Source organism: Rhipicephalus microplus, chromosome X (assembly GCF_043290135.1).
Source record: "Rhipicephalus microplus isolate Deutch F79 chromosome X, USDA_Rmic, whole genome shotgun sequence".
Lineage (NCBI taxonomy): Eukaryota > Metazoa > Arthropoda > Arachnida > Ixodida > Ixodidae > Rhipicephalus > Rhipicephalus microplus.
The window spans coordinates 1,412,296-1,429,832 of NC_134710.1; the positions used below are offsets into that span (position 1 = coordinate 1,412,296).

General features: G+C 47.0%; 1 protein-coding gene across 2 annotated transcripts in view; it reads right to left on the reverse strand.

Moving 5' to 3' along the window:
* Positions 1 to 17,537, reverse strand: part of Unc-115a (actin binding LIM protein Uncoordinated 115a) — a 424,168-nt gene that overhangs the window by 405,556 nt on the left and 1,075 nt on the right. The window lies entirely within an intron of this gene.

Here is a 17,537-nt window from a genome sequence, read left to right on the forward strand (position 1 = left end):
AGACAATTTTAGTGATTCCTGAGGGGCCTGCTCCGCAGCCTTTCATGCATAACCAGAATGCCTTTGAAGTAGTTTTTATTTCGTTTTAGAGTTTTTCGAAGTAGTCCGCTTAGCCTCCTTTATACTAAGCTTGACATCTCAAGTGATATCGTTCGAGCTTTCAAAGCGACGATGGCACATAGTCCTTATATATTTTAAATATATGCGCCTTATCTTCCCTACTTTTCTTAAGATACGGGCAGTCATCCATGGTTTGTTTCACTTTCTAAGTCTACTGCTTGTGATACTAGGAATGTAGGCTTCAGTAAGCTCCTCGATTTTTTTTTTTTACACTCATCCTACAACTCTTGTACGTCAGTCATCTGAGAGCCATTCAGCAAGTGGCAGACGATCAAGAAGCTTCCTTGATAGTAAAACGGTAAGTTGGGCCATTTGGTTAGGATCCATCGTGAACTTACAGCGCAACACCAGAAAAAAATACAGGACATGGAAGAAGTTCCCTGTAAGTAAGTTCACGATGCTTCCTTGATATGCTAGCGTAATCAATCACTTCTGTCATATAGGTACACCATTCTTGTCTCCCGTTTCGCTTGTTTTCTATTTTTCATATGGGCGATGATGACGACAGCATGGTGGTCACTTATTCCTGGTACGACATTTACTAAATTCACCATATTCTCCAATTACTAAATTCACCATATTTGGAGAATTGTAAAAAAACAAGGTCCAATGTATTATTGTCTGGTGTTGGAGCACTAACCTGTTGGTTTAACCCGGAAAAATCTATGATGTGTTTCATCTCAAGGTTTAAGATTCCCCCCCCCCCCCCCCCCCTGTTATCTCACAAGTTCCATCATGCAAGATAAGTCAGGCAAGTTAAAGTCTCCTGCCAAAATGAATGTGTGACAAGAAGCTTCCAAAACAATCTCATGCAAAAGCTTAAACGTGATTACGGACAAGTTTGGAGATTAATAGAAAGTACTTGCCAGGAACAAGGATTTGTCTTGCATAGTAACTTCGCACTATGCTGATTCTACTATGTCATAAATCCATATTTAATTCAGATGAATTTAAAGAGAGATGAACTAAAGGAACACCCCCCACCTGTGCGGGATCACCATTAGATAAGCAGCAAAGTCGCCCCGAAACACTTTGCTATCTCTAATAGAAGAATTCAGCCATGATTCAGTTCTGAATACTAGATCAGCTTTTACAGAATTGATAAGAGCTGCGAGTTGATCAGCTTTATTGACAATGCTTCGGTAGTTCTGTCAATGTAATCAGATGTTGTATTTGACACCCCTTTTTTCAGGCGAGGGTCATTTTTTTTACAATTTGAACGACTTATATTTTTCTTTGTCCCACCAATATGAGCATCCATAATTAACTTGTTGAAGTTCAACTTAGCGCGATGTTTTTCATTCATGTTTTTGATTTTGACATAATTTTGAAGTCTTTTGCCAACGTATCTTGTCACAGATTCATAATCTTTCTCGACACTGTACGCTGTTCTCTTGAATTTCTTAGCTTCGGAAAGAACACGGGACTTTTCTTTGTAGGAGGCAGTCGACGATGACAAGCCTCTTTTTTGATGAAACGACCTATACGGTGCACTCTTTCTGCTGACTAACTCCAAGTTTTCTTTGCAGATGTTTTTGAGCAGTAGTTCAGACTGTTCTCACGTTTCTGATTCAGAATCGCTGATGCCATGAAAGACCATGTTGTTTCTCTGGCTTCTATTTTCAGAGTCGATGCTCTTGTCATGCAGCTGCTTTATTTCTTTTGATATTGCCCTAATGGTGCTTTCTTGCTCGCTTAATTGTTCTTTGAGCGCTGTAATTTGACCTACTGTCGCTCGTAGTTTACATTAATTTCTGCCATGATTTCTTCATGCTTTGCCAATCTGGTGTCGATGGCCTCTTAACTTATTCAAAACTGCAGCCTGACCAGTTGGTAAGGTTTTAAGCAGCTCAAGCTCTTGGGCATTTAGCGGACCGGGATTCAACTCCACATCAACGGAAAGTATTAACAACAATGCAAGGTACAGAACCTTATGCGTAAAAAAACGAAAGCGGTTGCTATGATACATCATCGGCTTATGCGTTTGGCAAACAAATACCATCACTTGTGGGACATGCAGCCGGAAATGCACACAATACTCTAAAAGTCGTAATTGGGCAATTATCACTAACCTGCAGCAACAAAAGAAACGTTAGCTGCATGTTGGCGAGTGTGCCAGCTTCAAATCCCATATAGCCAACGTGCCGCTCGATTAAAGAAAGTTCATCCGTGTCACATGGTTGTCGTCTGCCCATGGTGATGCGATGGCTGTTCTCGTTGATAGTTGCACTCCTGTGTGGCTTGGCACTGATAATTGCCGCAAGTGTCACTGTTCCACCGGCAGGAGTAGAGATTCGTGCTAAGACCGTGATGGGAAGCCAGCCGCAACCAGACGATGATGATGATGTTTGATGTTTTATGGCGCAAGGGCCATTTCACGGCCAAAGAGCACCAGTTCATCTTACTAAAAACATGGACAATGATTGTGATAAGCGGCTGTATAAGGGCCATAAAATTCCTCGCGGTAAGGCGGGTAAAAACATACAAGTAATAAAATCATGACCATGTCGTGAAAGGTGTGTGTGGTGTGAATAGATGACAAAAGTTGGTGATAATAAAAGACGATGGTGGATATGTATGGCATTAGCACAAGTGCCTCACTCGTTCATACCCTTGCGTCCAAGGGCCGTGAGGCAAGTGCTTTCTTGTGTAACCACCGCAGCAAAAACCTCTCTGGAGAGGTCATGCTACGGGATGCCCGGGTATATGATATGAAAACTACGAATTTCTTTTAAAAACGCTAACAATGATTTGTGACTAAAAAGCGGTTCCCTACCGACGAACATTGCAAGGTGTAAAGGTATATGTTGTCGGTAGGGTAATGGAAAGTGTTGTTTTCTTACAGTGTCCAATTGTTTGCACTCAATTAAAATGTGAAGGACTGTCAATACTTCACCACATCTGTCACACAATGGTGGATCGCCACCGGACAAAAGGTGTGTGTGTGTCGTGTATGTGTCCTATCCTGAGTCTCGTTAGTATTACCTCTGTATGACGCGATTTCGATACGGGCAGCCAATGACCAAGGTGTGGCTTAATAATGTGTAGTTTGTTTTGTGTGTGTGTATCCCACTTGCTCTGCCAGTATACTCTGAGGTTTCGTTTGAGAGACGGCTTAAGATCAAGGGCCGGGATTGATATGGGTGTAGGGGCAGTGCTTTTGTGGACGGATGCAGCGAGCTGATCCGCCCTCACATTGGCTTGAATCTCACGGTGCCCTGGCACCCAGCACACTACAACATGTTGTTTGAGTGTGTAGAGTGTGCATAAAATGGAGTAAAGTGAGACAAGGACTGGGTTTTTGTGTTTTTTAAGAGTGTGCAAAGCCGTTACTACACTGAGGGAGTCTGTATAAATTACTGCTTTTTGTATTTGTAATTGCTTGATGTGTTTAGCCGCCACAAGTATCGCATAGGCTTCCGCTGTGAAGATACTTGTGCCTGGATGTAGAGGGCCAGCATCCGAAAAGGATGGGCCGACAGCAGCGTAGGACACAGAGGAGTTAGACTTGGAGGCATTTGTAAAGAACTCAGGACGTGTGTATTTGTGTTGAAGTTCCAGGAAGTATGTTCGGATATGGGCAATAGGCGCATGTTTTGAAACTTCTAGAAAAGACACATCGCAGTCTATAGTCTGCCATTGCCACGGTGGCGGGTATGCTACAGGAGCCATTAAACTGTGTTCTAGTGAGACTCCAGCTTCCTCAGCTAGACTCTTCAGGCGAATTGAGAAGGGCTGCCTCATCGAAGGCCTGTTTTGAAACAAAATTGAGCTCGACAAATCATTAATAGTAGAGTATGAGGGGTGCTTCTTGTCTGCTTTTACCTTAAGGAAATAAACAAAGGACATGTAAGTTCTCTGCAGATGAAGCGACCACTCATTTGACTCAACATAAAGGCTTTCTACGGGGCTGGTGCGAAAAGCACCCGTAGAAAGGCGGATGCCCAAATGGTGCACGGGGTCCAGCATCTTCAAAGCACTTTGAGTCGCAGACTGATAAGCAACGGCCCCATAATCTAAGCGGGTGCGAATGAGGCTTCTATATAGGTTCATGAGACATTGCCTGTCACTACCCCACCTAGTACGTGACAACACTTTTAAAATATTCATGGCTTTTAAACATTTTGTTTTTAGATACTTGATGTGCGGTACGAAGGTCAACTTGTTGTCCAAGATTAATCCTAAGAATTTATGCTCCGTATTAACAGACAGACGTTGACCGTTCAGTCGAATGTCAGGTTCCGAGTGCATGCCTCTCTTTCGAGAAAACAAGACGCACGTGCTTTTTTGTGGGTTCAGTTGGAATCCGTTTTCCTCTGCCCATTTGGAGAGCTTGTTTAAACCTAAATGAACCTGCCGCTCACACATTGCCAGATTGCAAGACCTAAAGCCAAGCTGGACGTCATCGACATATGTACAATAAAACATATTGCGAGGGATGGTCAAGCGCAAGGAATTCATTTTTATGAGAAAAAGTGTGCAGCTAAGTACACCACCTTGTGGCACGCCCGTTTCCTGGACAAATGTTTGGGAAAGAACCGTGCCAACTCGGACACGGAATGTCCGGTTTGACAGGTAACTTTTGATTATGTGAAACATTCTTCCGCGCACGCCAAGGTGGGATAGGTCTCTTAGAATTCCAAAACGCCATGTTGTATCATAAGCCTTTTCAATATCGAGGAACACGGAGAGAAAATATTGTTTATGGACGAAGGCATCTCTGATCTGTGCCTCGATACGAACAAGGTGGTCTGTCGTGGATCTACTCTCTCGAAACTCGCACTGAAATGGGTCGAGCAAATTGTTTGTTTCAAGAAAGTATACAAGTCGGCAGTTTATCATTTTTTCAAAGACTTTGCACAAGCAGCTTGTAAGTGCAATAGGCCTGTAACTCGAAGCTAAAGAAGGGTCCTTGCCCTCTTTCAAAATGGGAATAACAATAGCCTCTTTCCAGGAGGTAGGAATAGTGCCAGAAGACCAAATAGCATTGTACAAACAAAGTAAGGTTTTTCAGGTTTCGTTTGGTAGGTTTTTTAACATTTCATACATCACACGGTCAGAACCTGGGGCAGAAGTACTGCAGGAGTTTACAGATGTTTGGAGCTCAGCTAGACTGAAAGCTTGGTTATATGCCTCGTATCTAGTGAATTTGTGTTCGAGTTTTTGCTTTTCTATTCTTGTTCTGCATTTTTGGAAAGTGTCAGTATAGTGGCACGAGCTGGATACCTGTTCGAAGTGTGCACCGAGGAGGTTTGCCTGATCTTCCAAGGTATCACCCTGAGTATTTACGAGGGGAAGTGTGTGTACTTGTTTTCCTGCTATCCTACCGACCATGTTCCAGACTTTAGCCTCTTGTGTGTATGAAATAACCCCTGATAAAAACTTCTGCCAGCTTTCTCTTCTGGCCTGCCGACGCGTTCTCCTGCCTTGAGACTTTATTTTCTTGAAGGTTTCAAGATTTTCGGCTGTCGGTGAGTTCCGAAGCAGCCTCCAAGCTCTGTTTTGCTGTTTGCGCGCGTTTCGGCATTCAGAGTTCCACCATGGCACACGTCGTTTTCCAGGGTGTCCATTTGTTTGTGGGATGCATTTTGTTGCAGCATCAATCAAAAACGCTGTGAAGTAGTTCACAGCAACATCAATGTTCAAAGTACAGATGTCATTCCAACCTAGACGAGCGATAGTATAAAACTGTTCCCAGTCGGCTCTGTTTATTAGCCACTTGGGAACACGTGGTGGGCACTCGGTTACTGTAGTTGTGCTCAGAACTACGGGGAAGTGGTCACTTCCGTACAGATTACCGACGACATTCCACTGGAGTAGAGCCACAAGAGATGGAGATGCTATGCTTAGGTCTATGGAGGAGTAGGTGTTATTAGCAAGATTATAATAGGTTGGTTCTTTTCGATTCAGGAGACGCGCTCGACGAGAGAAGGAACTGTTCGATCAGTCGACCTCGCACGTCATACCGAGAATCACCCCATAGCCTGCTATGCGCATTAAAGTCTCCAAGGAGAACATAAGGCTCCGGAAGTTTATCAATTAGAGAGTGTAAATCATGTTTTTGTAGCTGATAGCTAGGAGGAATGTAAATAGTGCAGATTGTGATCACTTTATCAAAAAGAACTGCTCGAACAGCCACTGCCTCAAGGGATGTTTGGAGTTGTATGTGTGTGCATGCAATTCCTTGATTCACTATGATGGCAACACCTCCGGATGATGTCATGGCATCAACACAGTCCTTTCGGAAAATAACGTATTTACGAAGAAAATTTGTGTGTTTTGAATTAAGGTGTGTTTCTTGTACACGCAGCACTTTTGGCGAGTGTTTGTGTAAGAGTTCTTGGATGTCGTCAAGGTTTCTGAGAAGGCCCCTGACGTTCCATTGTATAATTTGAGTGTTCATGGTGAATGTAAAATAATGCTGTGTGTACGAAAAGCGAGTGGCTGTTTAGACGGGGAGTTTGAGTTCACTTAACAGGGCCGTCACCAGGCCCTGTTATTTGCTTTTTTGTTTTCTTGGCGCGCTCCAAGGAGCCACGCCGCTCTTTCGGCACCAAGGGTGCCGACGTATCTATTGCCTCCTCGGAGGCACTGGATGCCCGCACGTGCGGGCTGTTAGTTCGGATTGTAAGCCTCGCCTGGTGAGGGGAGGCCTTGAGGCCCGAAGACTCTGGAGTCTCCGGTCTCTGTTCGGGAGTAGGCGGTGTAGCCTGGGCTACAGCCGCCTTGGGGGCAGGTGCCACAGCCGACGGCTCGCTCTGCGCGGGCCGAAGGGGTGGCGAGGGCTGGTGCGGCGGTGCCCCTTGACGCGCCGCATCAGCGTATGTAGGTCCATAGAATGGAGCGACTCTTCGCCGTGCTTCCTTAAACGTAATGTTCTCCTTCACCTTCAATGTAATTATTTCTTTTTCTTTTTTCCAGTATGTGCAGGAGCGTGAGTATGCGGCATGGTTTCCTTCGCAGTTTACACAGTGTGGCGGTTGTTTGCAGTTCTCAGACACGTGGCCTAGGACTCCACATTGTGCACAAGTCTGGCGACCACGACAGGTTTTAGAGCCATGGCCATACTTCTGGCATTGAAAGCAACGACGAGGGTTTGGTATATACGGCCTGATAGATGTCTTTGTGTACCCTGTTTGAATGGAATCTGGTAGTTTACTGGATGCAAACGTGAGTATCAAGTGTTTCGTTGGTATTTCCTTATTATCTCTTCTGATGATAATTCTCTGTACATTATTGACATTTTGGCTCTTCCACCCTTCCAAAAGTTCAGTCTCGGTGAGCTCAAGTAAGTCTGCATCGGATACCACTGCGCGAGTGACGTTCATGGATCGGTGTGGTGTTACGGTGATCGGTACGTCACCAAACGTTGAGAGGCTGTTTAGCTTTACAAATTGTGCTTTGTCCCGAATTTCTAGAAGAAGGTCTCCGCTCGCCATTTTGGTTACTTTGTATCCAGCCCCGAGAGTTTCCGTAAGACACCTGGCAACTACGAAAGGAGATACGGTCCTGGCTTGCTTTCCGGTTTTTTCGCAGTGAATGACGTGGAAGTGGGGAAAAGTTTCTATTGGCTGGTTGAAGAGATTTATGTCGTCGGTGCGTACCCGCTTTAGGCTGGTACGATCAGGTAGTAGAGGGAATGCGCCATGCATGCCGGTCTTATGTTTGTTCAGCAGCGTTGGCGGCCACCCACCACGGAGCCCAACAAGGGGACGCTGCAAGTTTACAGGTGCTGAAAGCTTGCAGACGTCAGCCGTACAACACTGCCATAACCCAATGCGCCTAGACCAAGGTAGGCTATTTGCACAGGGTTAACCCTTGCCGCCAGGAAAATTGGAAGTAAACAGAAGAGAGTAGAGGACAGGACAAATAGATAGTGAGAGATAAAGACGAAGATATAGGCAGAGAGAGATAGGAAAAGGTGACTGCCGATTTCCCCTGGGTGGGTCAGCCCAGGGGTACCGTCTACGTGAAGCCGGGGCCAAAGAGGTGTGTTGCCTCTGCCAGGGGGCCTTAAAGGTCCAATCACCCAGCATCAGTTCAACCCCCAGGATCCCCTTTTCCCCGGACACGGCAAAGCCACGCACGGCTAGGCGTGGGAGGGAGTCAAAACTCCCCCGTTAGCTCGGGTCCGTGGTGTCGCTACACACCAAACGCCTACTTGCGCAGGCGCCCCTGCGGGAGAAGCCAGCCGCAACCAGCCTCAAAAACTGTCATCCATCATGTACTGGCACAACTTTAACCATGTGGACCGGATACGTGTTGTCACAATGTCTCTTTTCATAATTCAAGTAAGCAGATTTGTAGGACAGGAGGTCTTTACTGGCACGAGGGCTGTACATACAGCATGAATATGTAGTAATAGATTAAAAGTACACTAAAAAAACAATCACTTGGTTTAAACTGATAAACTGTACTCTGAGAACTCCTGCCTTAAGTTTGACTGTACTAAGTTCATTATTAGCAGTGAAAATCCAGGTAGAAGTTTCATATTTAAATTTCATACCAAAATATCTGCACGTGATGTAACGAATTTCCAAATGTATTTTTCATATTTTCGGGACATTGGCTGGATGAAATTTCCTGAAACTTCGTATTGCCGCGCCCGAAACAAAGAATGAAGACGATGTGCGCGCCAACAGCCTCGTGAAAAGGGGGACTGAAGAAGACGACGTGCTTTTGTTTAGGTCGCCTGCTCTTGGCTCCTGCATAAAAACACACGCCGAGGTTCTTGGACTCAACGTCTCGGTGCACTGCTTACGTTGAACCGCGACACTGGTGGAGGTGCTGGGTTGCAAGCCTGCCGATGCTCAACACCCCATCTGGGAGCCGTTCATCAAGTCCCGACACGCAGCCACCTGTTACGACACCAGTGCACAGCTTCAGTCGGCGGTTGCTAAGCCTATCTCCTGAGCTGACCTCCTTCGACGAACATTCTACCAGGCATTACGTACCTCTACCAATGGCCTCCGCTAGCCAGCCACAGTTGGTCCAAGGGATACAAGGCAGCCCCGTTTCGAATCCAGCCCAGGTAACACTTCTTCAGCCACTTGTGCCTGATCGCTTCAGTGGTGCCCCACACGAAGATGTTGAAGATTGGCTTGAGCATTACGAACGCGTTGCCGACATCAACCAGTGGAATGCTCAAGAGAAGCTCGCCCGCATGTATTTCACTCTCGATGACGGCGCTCACACGTGGCTTGAGAATCGAGAAGGCCGTATATCCACATGGGATGACTTTCGTCAGCAGCTGATTGACACCTTTGCTAGCGTCGACCGTCGAGAGCGGGCTCAGCAGTTGCTCGAGTTAAGGCTTCAAAAACCTAACGAAACTGTGGCAATGTTTGCTGAAGACGTAACGCGCCTCTGTCGTCGGGCTGATCCCAACATCTCCGAGGAGAAGAAGTTGCGCTATCTTATGCGCGGTGTGAAAGAACAACTGTTCGCTGGACTTGTGCGCAATGCCCCAACTACCGTGGCCGATTTTATAAGAGAAGCCACTGCCATTGAGCGTGCTCTGCACCAAAGATCGAGGCAATATGATCGCTCGTCCACTACCACCCCAATCAACGCCGCTTCAGTGACTCTGGACAATCGGGGCTCCCTACGTGACCTTATCAGAGATACTGTCGGCAAAGAAATTCAGAAGCTTTGGACTCCTCCAGTGGATACACCAGTGACCGCCGTTGCCGCAGTCGTTCGTGACGAACTTAGGCACGCTTTTTCAGCAGCTGATCTTGGTCGCGATCAGCGTCAACTGAGTTACGCCGACGCTGTCCGCCGACCACCACCCGTCCCGCCTATTACATCATACTACCAGCCACCTACAGCCGCACCTTCGTCGGAACCATTGCAGGAGGCTTTCAGACGTCAGCCCATGTCTCCGATGTCTCCATGCCACCAGCCACCACTTGCCACGCTTTACTCACCACCACGAGAGGACATAAGACGCCCACAATTTCACAGAACGGACGCTTGGCGCACCGTCGATCGGCGCCCTCTCTGCTTCAACTGTGGTGGTGCCGGCCATATAGCTCGCTATTGTTGGTACCGCGACAGATCGCTTCGCCCGTCTTGGCCAGGGTACGACGGTCGCCATGCCAATGACGACTACATTGTTCGCCATGACGAACCTGGTTTTCGAGGACCTTCAACAACGTGGTCTCCCTATCACGAGTCGCCTCCTCATCGCCAGCCCAATTCCGCCCACAGGTCACGCTCTCCATCCCCTGCTCAGACATCATCACCGAATCGACGTACTTTTGCTGACCTTCGGGGAACAAGGTCGCCCAGCCCTTACCGGGGAAACTAAAGGCAGCGACCTCTCGGGGTAAGGTCGCAGCTCGACCACAAGATGATAAAAAGTCCCCAATACTGCCGCGACAGAATGACTTGACGCCGACGAATGTTAACAACGGCGAAATGGTGAGCGCCGACCTTAATGTAATTATTGACGGAGAGCAAGTGACGGCCTTAGTCGATACGGGTGCTGATTTTTCCATAATAAGTCGCAAGCTGGCTGATCATCTTAGAAAAGTAAGAACGCAATGGACAGGACCACATATAAGAACAGCGGGTGGTCAATTGCTGCTCCCTACTGAAAGATGCACAGCAAGAATCAGCATAGGAGATTCTTCTTTCGTCGCGACTTTCATTGTTCTCCCAGAGTGCTGCAAAGATTTAATTATAGGAATGGACTTTCTCAGGGAACATGGCGCAATAATCAACATCCCGGACCGCGTGGTTTCATTTTACGAGAGTGCTCGTCTGACTGATCCTACATCACCAGAGCACAAATCCTTTCGTCTCAAAGACCACAATATAGTCGTGCCGCCTCGATCATGTATCCTCGTTTCAGTAGCATGTGACGTGCCGTTCGACGGTGAAGGAGTCGCCGACCAACTAACCTCGCTGCTTTTCACTCACGGGATTTCCGTAGCACGAGGAATAGTCAATGTCACCGACGGCCGAACGAACTTGCTGTTGACCAATTTCACCTCCGAGCGACGGCATCTTCCAAAAGGCACAACGTTGGCACATTTCGACGAGATCGCAGATGTTCATGACTGCTTTTCAGCACTCGAAGCAACACCTGCACAAGACCCCCGTGACCTAGCACCTAACCTTGACGTCAGCCCTACTTTAACTCAGCAACAGCGGGAACGCCTGCTTGTGCTGCTAGACGAGTTCCACGACTGTTTTGCCTCGACCTCGAAAATTGGCCGGACGTCCTTGACCAAGCACCGAATCATCACAGAGGACACGGCTAGACCAATCCATCAAAATCCGTACCGTGTGGCTCCAAAAGAGCGAGAAGCGATAGAACAGCAGGTAACAAAAATGCTTGAAGACGACGTCATTCAACCGTCGAAAAGCCCCTGGGCATCACCTGTTGTTCTAGTGAAAAAGAAGGACGGCAGCCTGCGTTTCTGTGTGGACTACCGAAAGCTAAATCAGGTTACAAAAAAGGACGTGTACCCGCTTCCCCGTATAGATGATTCGATTGACAGGCTTCGAAACGCACATTACTTCTCTTCCAGGGACTTAAAGAGTGAATATTGGCAAATTGAAGTAGACCCCAGGGATCGTGAAAAAACCGCTTTCGTGACGCCAGATGGACTGTACGAATTTAAGGTTTTACCATTTGGCTTGTGCTCCGCTCCTGCTACTTTCCAGCGTCTCATGGATACCGTTCTCTCTGGCCTTAAATGGAGAACCTGCCTAGTATACCTTGACTACGTCATTGTGTTTTCTACAACGTTTGACGAACACCTTGAACGATTGCAAATGGTCTTGCAGGCCATACCTGACGCTCAAGCCAGAGAAATGTCACTTCTGCTTTGAGGAACTGCAGTTTCTTGGCCATGTCGTCAGTTATGCAGGAATTCGTCCAGATCCCGAAAAAGTTGCCGCCGTCGCACAGTTTCCAACATCATCAGATAAAAATGCAGTGAGGCGTTTTCTGGGTCTCTGTGCATATTATCGGCGATTTATTCCAGATTTTGCGCGCATTGCGTCACCTTTAACTCGTCTCACGAGGGATGACGTTGCATTTGTTTGGGGCGACGAACAGGAAGATGCTTTCAATGATTTGCGGCAACGTCTACAGACGACCCCCGTGCTTGCCAATTTTGATGACACAGCCCCTACAGTGCTCCATACTGACGCCAGCAATGTTGGCCTCGGAGCTGTGCTTATGCAGCGCCAGGATGACGAGGAAAGAGTGATCGCTTACGCAAGCAGAACTCTGTCACGCACAGAAGCAAATTACTCGACCACTGAAAAGGAATGCCTCGCCGTAGTGTGGGCAGTTATGAAATTTCGCCCATACCTGTACGGCCGCCCATTCAAGGTTATCAGTGACCACCATTCGTTGTGTTGGTTAACAAGTCTGAAAGATCCTTCCGGGCGATTGGCACGCTGGAGCCTTAGACTACAGGAGTTTGATATAACGATGGTGTATAAGTCGGGAAAACGACACACGGACGCCGACTGCCTATCTCGATCACCAATAGAGTCGGCTGCTGCTTTTGATGAAGAGACAGCGTTCCTCGGAATCCTCGACATGTCAACCATCGCAGATCACCAGCATGATGATCCTGAGCTACTTGGCTTGATTAATTATTTAGAAGGACGAAGCCAGAATGCACCCACAGCCTTTACAAGAGGACTATCGTCGTTCTGTCTGCGAAACAATGTCCTTCACAAAATGAACTTCTCGTCAGACGGGTCCACCTACCTGCTTGTCGTCCCTACCACTCTTCGTTCTGAGGTGTTGCAAGCGTGCCACAACGAGGTAACATCTGGACATTTAGGCTACACGCGCACACTGAGCAGAGTTCGAGGGAGATATTACTGGCCTAGACTCACCGCTACCGTGAAGCATCATGTTCGGACCTGCCTCAATTGCCAGCGGCGCAAGTCACCTCCAACGAAACGAGCCGGTTTGCTACACCCTGTCCAGATCCCGACAACGCCATTTGACCAGATCGGAATGGACCTTTTGGGCCCACTTCCCACCTCTAGTGGTGGTAACCGCTGGGTTATAGTGGCGACCGACTACCTCACTCGCTACGCCGAGACAAAAGCCATCCAGAGAGGCACAGCAGAGGAGGTAGCTCGGTTCTTCATAGAGAACATTGTGCTGAGACACGGTGCGCCATCGATCGTTATAACAGATCGCGGAACCGCATTCACGGCCGCGCTTTTAGATCATGTGTTGGTGCTCAGCGGTACTATTCATCGCAAGTCGACAGCTTACCATCCACAAACCAACGGGTTGACCGAGCGACTTAACAAAACTCTGGAAGACATGCTTTCAATGTATGTGGACTTCGAACACAAAAACTGGGACGAGATTCTCCCTTACATAACGTTCGCATACAATACTGCGAAACAAGAAACCACACGGATGACCCCATTCAGCCTTGTTTACGGACGAGAAGTAAGAACGATGTTAGACGCGATGCTGCCACACGAATGCGATGACAACGAAACGAGTGCTGACGCGTTTACTCAACGCGCAGAGGAAGCCAGGCAGCTCGCACGTCTGCGAATATACCAACAGCAAGAGTACGATGCAGGCCGCTATAACCAACGTCATACCCCTGTAACGTATGGAACCGGGGACAAGGTATGGGTGTGGACACCTGTACGAAGACGGGGGCTATCCGAAAAATTGCTCAGAAGGTACTTCGGACCTTATCGAGTGCTGCGACGACTAAGTGACGTTACCTATGAAGTCGTCCTGGATAGCTCAAACTGTTCAAGGCGTCGCCAGCACCGACCTGAGCTTGTGCACGTAGTGCGCATTAAACCATACGTCAGCGAGTGACTCTGCGAGGCTCCGTCGCTTCTACAAAGTGACTTTTTGCGCAAATTACTGTCTCAGCTATAGCATCGGGGCGATGCTTTTTCAAGGGGAGGCAAATGCCGCGCCCGAAACAAAGAACGAAGACGATGTGCACGCCAACAGCCTCGTGAAAAGGGGGACTCAAGAAGACTACGTGCTTTTGTTTTGGTCGCCTGCTCTTGGCTCCTGCATAAAAACACACGCCGTCGGTTCTCGGACTCAACGTCTCGGTGCACCGAGACAGTATGCTAGATCTATGGCACCTATCAAAATCTACTATATCACGATGATTGGTGTGGGAAGCGCACGGTGGCGTCTTGCACGCATTTCCTTTTGCGCATTTTTTCGCTTATCAAGCGTAACGTCATGGTAAGAGTGGTGCTCCCTCGATTATGATATCGTACTTTACTAATATGTGAAAAATCATTTCGCTTTTTATATTCCCTTTAGTGCTTGAGGTAGCTTATACATATTGTCAAGCCTCTACCATGCTGATAAAAAACTGATAAAACATTGGCTACACCATCAAAGAATTAGAGGTGTTTAGAAGTGCAAGAAATGCGGGCAGAAGAAGCAGACATATGAAAAGAGGCATGCCCGACCAGTGCGTTGCATGGTGGGCATTATTGAACGGCAACTCACCAGGTTTGACAATTTTGAGCTGACAAGCGCAATGCGTAGATGAAGCATTCATGATCTTGTCTGCCAAAATTTGCAACGCTACGCGCCGCGATAATGGGTCAAATTTTCTAGATGAATGCTGCTCCCCCTCCCTTCTGCTGGCGCGCGCCTAGAGAATGAGGGCATCACGTGTGCGTATGAAAGGCCCTACGTACATGGCAATGCAGTGACGGTCTTCTACGTAGACGACTCTGCTCTGACATTACAAACAGTGGTACGTGACATGACGAACATTATTTAACACGGCATGTGTAGTTTATGTAATTTGTTGCTTGAAGAGATTATTAAAACTGCAGATAAATAATGAGATGCAGTAAGGAAATGTGAGCGTCTTTTTCCATTTTTTTTCCCCATGAATTGCAACGAAATGTGGGGCTAATGTGTCAGCATTTCACATGCGTTCGTGTCCCCACAGTGAGCGCATCGAGCAGACGACAGCCATGAAACGCTCCTACGCGTTCGCGCACTCATTGTGCTCATCTACTCTACTGCATATAAGCCAGCGTTTCCAAACCATCTCGCAGAAACAGGCAGGAGAACACAAAATAATGCTGGTCAACAAAGGAACGCTGCTCGCAGGCTCAGGGGTGGGACTTGTTTGGGCACGCCATGCGCACGTGACCTCTCGGTCAGATGCCGGAGAGGGTGGGGAAGATATTTGGCTTGCGAAGACTACGCAAAGGAGCGGCAAGGGTTTCGAGCTCACCTCTTCTCATGCTCGTTTTGTGCCACTTCAAAAAAACCTGTTTTCTCCGCTCGTGATGAACTAATTCAAAAAATTTTTTCGGCAAAATGTTCCTCATTGGACATCCAACAACTTCCACTGTAACTAAAATTAGGTATGGGGCCTGGTGAGTAGCCCTTTAAGTTCCGTTGAGCTGTGGCAAGTCGTGCATAGGTCAAACCGACCACTGCATTAATGGTTGCCTTTGAGAGCATTTATTATCAATGCATACATCAGCAGCAATGCAGGCACTACGGAATCAGTGCATTGACGAACCCTACATAAACATACTTGAAGAAATCTACAGTGAATCCACACCCACCATAGTTCTCCATAAGCAAAGCGACAGAATACTAATAAAGAAAGGGTGTAAGGCAGGGAGATACGATCTCTCCAATGCTATACACCGTGTGTACAGGAGGTTTTCAGAATCCTAGATTGGGAAAAGTTAGAAATAAGAGTTAATGAAGAGTATCTTAGTAACCTGCGATTTGCTGATGACATTGCCTTTATGAGTAAGGGAACAAATTACGGTTCATGATTACTGAACTGGACATAGAAAGCGAAAGAGTAGGTCTGAAAATTAATATGCACAAAACTAAAGTAATGTGCAACAGTGTCGGAAGAAAACAGCACTTTGTGATAGGTGAAGAGACACTGGAACTTGTAAAGGAATATGCCTACTTAGGACAAGTACCTGCAGAGCCGAACCATGAGGGAAATAACTAGAAAAATAAGGATGGGGTGGATCACATTCGGCAAGAATTCTCAAATCATAAATGGTAATCTGCCACCAACCATCAAGAGGAAGCTATATAACAGCTGCATCTAGCCGGTACTTACCTAAGGAGCGGAAACCCGGAGGCTTACAAAAAGGGTTCAGCTTAAATTGAGGACGATGCAGGGAGTGATGGAAAGGAAAATGATAGGTGTAACCTAAAGAGACAAGAGGAGAGCAGAGTGGGTCAGGGAGCAAACCGGGGTTAACGATATCATATTTGCAATCAAGAAGAAGAAATGGACATGGGCCGGGCACGCAGGCAGGATAACCGCTGGTCATTAAAGGTAACTGGCTGGACTCCCGGAGAAGGCAAACGCACGAAGGGGAGACAGAAAGTAAGGAGGGCAGATGAAATTAAAAAGTTCACAGGTATAACGTGGCAGCATAAAGCACAAGACCAAAATGATAGGCGGATTATGGGGGAGGCTTTTGCCCTGCAGTGGGCGTAGTCACACTGATGTTTATCAATCGAAAATGGTGTGGGTCTGCACCTGCTGTTTCATTGTGCTTCGAGCAGCTGCCCATCACTGTTCACAGAATATATAAAGAATCGGGGAAACCATGGCACGTGAGGCATATCACATACAAAACAAGGGGGACATATGCGTCCTTTTAATCTTTTCATACAAGCATGAATGCTTATTTTTATATTGCACTGTTCTCCTGGAGAACAGATATTTGGGCGAGATGGTTGGTATCCATCTCGAAAACAGCACAGCAACACCAGGACAGAAGAAGAAAACAATGGGACAAGTGCTGAAGTGCTGCACGTTGTTTCTTTTTTCGTCCTCATGTCAAACTTCTATCAAGATATGACAGTTCTTTTATTGTGCTATGTGATGCTTGCTTGTGCTGCACCCTCCTTTTGTGTGCATATCTATTCTTGTGTACAGTAGGGGTGGCCGGGCAGCCGCCAAATCGTAGCTCCGGGTAGAACACGAATGCAGGAGGACGTCAGGATCTTGACGAACCTCCACCACTATGGAACACCACAACAGAGAACATCAGCAGAACAGTGCATTTCACAGTGTCTCCCTCCGCTCAGAAGAAGAAGCGTCGGGAGGACGATGGCTATCTACAGGTGTGAACATTAAAGTACTTGGAATGTGCTTTCACTATTTTTGGATGATGAACGAAAAATAAACTAGTAAAAAGTCTAATTCCCTATCTTGTCTTTTTTTTTTTTTTTCTTCCTTCCTTGACTCAAGACTCCACTGTGCCGCAAATCGTTGATATGTGGGGTTTAACATCCCAAAACCACCATATGATTATGAGAAACGTAGTGGAGGGCTCCGGAAATTTTAACCACTTGGGTTTCTTTAATGTGCACCCAAATCTGAGCACACGGGCCGCAAATCATTAAGCAGATATTCAACGGA